The sequence below is a fragment of the Aplysia californica genome, unplaced genomic scaffold, assembly GCF_000002075.1.
Source record: "Aplysia californica isolate F4 #8 unplaced genomic scaffold, AplCal3.0 scaffold00597, whole genome shotgun sequence".
Taxonomy (NCBI): domain Eukaryota; kingdom Metazoa; phylum Mollusca; class Gastropoda; order Aplysiida; family Aplysiidae; genus Aplysia; species Aplysia californica.
The window spans coordinates 258,190-261,270 of record NW_004797867.1 but is presented as its reverse complement, the minus strand read 5'-3'; the positions used below and the strand labels follow the sequence as shown (position 1 = coordinate 261,270).

Here is a 3,081-nt window from a genome sequence, read left to right as displayed (position 1 = left end):
CACACACGCTTTCATAAACACACACACATGCGCGCACACACACACACACACACACACACACACACACACACACATACATACACACACACACACACACACACACACTTCATACAACACTCCAAATTAAAACCTGCAACTCAGCACTCAGCAGATTTTTCACACCTCCCCACCCCCGGACTCTATCTCTTCCACCCAGCGTACAAAGATCAAAAGTCCCACGCTGCTACGGACTGACAGAGTCCTCTTCAGTTGACTGGATCCTATAATTCACTTAGTAATTGATTTAACTTTTAAAGCAGTGAACCGTCAAACAATAAAACTAAAGGCTGATCTACATGTTGGCCAAACTCATAAAATATGATAAACTACACATGCTTAACTAGGACTATAGTATTCATAAGCATTCCCCTGCGGCTTGTTCACTACAGTAACTGTTAAATTTCAACACCTTTTATCTAGACACAAAATACGTTAGGCTACTCGATACCTGGTAAGGAGAGAGAAAGTCTTGTTCGAAACGGAGAGAAAAAATGGACAGTAGACCTCAGATGTCAGTGTTTGATGCCAAAGCGACATCTCTATAATAACGAATAAAAAAGTGGATCATTCATTAGACTCAAAAATTAGCGGGAAAAGAAGTTCTGAAACTAACTTGGCTATCTGGGAGGTCCTGGGAGATAGTGCAAAAAGTGACCCTAGGACAAGTTTAGACTGAGTAACGAAACTATTAAATTTGAACCAGCCTCTTGGAGTGGGGATTCTAAGGTAGAGCAGCTTCTAAGTACAGTCAAAACACCTGATCAACAAACCAAAGATAGCGAACCTTCAGATCGAAAGGCTGTGCAAGCCGCAAGCATCACAGAGAGCTTTTAGCGAGATGGGGTGGGTGGGGTACCTTTGAGAGGGCAGCAAGAAAGCGCGCGCACGAGTGATCAAAAATCGTGCTTACGCACAAGAAAGACGCTCCGATTTCAGTATGAACAGAACACAACACACGGCTCTATACAACCACAAACAGTTCTTTTCATAAGTCGCATTCATGGCTTAGTGAAGTGGTTAAAGTAGGCCTAGAGAAGACAGAAAGGAAGGGGCGAGGACAAGAGGCGATACACTAGGCCTAGCTAGACGTACTGATCGCACCTTCACGTTTACTTCGGGTCTTTTGCTGAAGAGCAGGGTTGCTTGCAGGAGGAGCGGGGATTGGGGAGGGGGGGGGAGAGGAAAAGCGAGAAACTGCGAAGTTTGAGAGCTGAGCAGAAGGCTAAATGAAACGAATGAATAAAGTAGTATAACGAATTAAGGAAGATGGATGGATGGAGTTATAATTATATAACATGTAAGGGAGTCACGAGTTACAGATTCAGGCGGTAAAACATCCTAAATTCGGTGCTTTTTCGGTAGTTCCCACCCCTCTTATTTGAGCCTGACCTCCATCTAGATCTATACGTTTGATTCGCGGCGAGGTAAGAAATCAAACCTAACAAATGCAAAACATTAAATTGTGGTAAAATTCAGGGGGGCATTCAGCCCCCCTCTAACCCCCCTACTCTTGGGGCCAAAACCCGTGAATAACAATTTCTAATGAATTACGGAGTGGGAACTACCGAAAAAGAGCCCTATATTCTACTCCTTCAATTAAGTACGAGTTGGACGGTAAAATGAAATCAACTTTAAATTCAAGCCAAAAGAACAGAATTCTAGAAAAAAAAAAGGGGCAAACCAAATAACGACAGTCGACTATTCTTCTGGACATTTTAAAATATAGAATCTAGCTCGATCTAGCTCTCAGAGCACTGAACATGATGTGGAATTTCGCACCCATAACATCTGCGTTCTCCAAAGACTTAGAGCACTGATATGTTGCTACTCTAAAATAATGAGTTCTTCCACATTTCCCACGCGCTGCGCACCTGCTGCTGCAAAGTCGGTCTGCTTTTCCGCACTGTCTGAAAACGTCCGCTAACAAATCACGCCCTCTATGAAACGAAAGCTGCTATGAGGTGAACGAAAAGAAATGGAATCTAAACCCATAGGCTACATACAAAACATACGAAAAGCAGAGCACAAGGCGAGTTTCTATACTTTTCTTTAACATTAACAAGAGGGTTATCAGCTAACTAGACAGGAATGTATGACAATTTCTAGATTCAAGATAGATATGGGACGAAAAGCAGAGATACAATGTAAAATGTACCTTGAGAGTACGAGTATCCCTGAGGCGTGCGTCGGTGCGATGCTCTGCCGCATGAATGATGACGGGTTGGTGAAGGCAGACCAGTGTGACCTAAATTTGCTGTAGTTCGCTGGTCGATTCGCCTTCCTCTCCAACCCCGCCCTGGTGTCGTGTCTCGACTGATGATACACCACCAAGCAAGAGAGAGCGAGAGAAGGAACGAGAGAAAAGGGCGTGGGAAAGACATTGTGGGCGGGGGGGGGGAGAAATGTGGGAGTAAGAAAAGATCGAGGGTCCTATTCTTAATATTATCATTCTTCCGTCTCATGAAAAGTACGGCACACTATTCGTTCTTTTTCGTGTGCTTTTCCGCAGTTGTAGCATACAGTGACAATATGAAGATCTCCATAAGTGTAGGCCTTAAGAGTGGGTGGATATCAAAAAGTAATTTCTTAAGGTCCGCTCGGGGTCGTTAAAGCGCAATTTATCCTCTGCTGAGGAAACACCAAGCAGCGCCAGGGATTTGTGCTCTAGGCTTATTCTGAATGCATTTCTAGATCTATCAGTGAGGGTAGGCTAAGAAGGGCGGAACTACTTTGAGATGCAAATGCGTTTGGTGTGTCGGTCTGCGATAACCCACAGTGCTGGTGCATGACTTGTGTTAGCGATGTCACTTTAGATACGGTCGGCTCACCTACATTCTGCTGACGTAGAAGAAAATACGAAACACATGAACACACACACACACACACACACACACACACACACACACACACACACACAAACTCACACTCATACACACATATGTACACACACATACATGCACACATGCATACATAAACATACAAAGCAGACACATATCCACACACATACACACACACTGAGGTAAACCAATATGCATGCACACA

General features: G+C 43.9%; 1 long non-coding RNA gene across 1 annotated transcript in view; it reads right to left on the bottom strand.

Moving 5' to 3' along the window:
• The window catches only part of LOC118478477, a 21,813-nt gene extending 19,481 nt beyond the window's left edge, over positions 1–2,332 (bottom strand). The window contains exon 1 of the long non-coding RNA XR_004859072.1: positions 2,195–2,332. This is a non-coding gene — a long non-coding RNA (uncharacterized LOC118478477). The remainder of the gene's footprint in view (positions 1–2,194) is intronic.
• Positions 2,333–3,081: the final 749 nt, after the last annotated feature.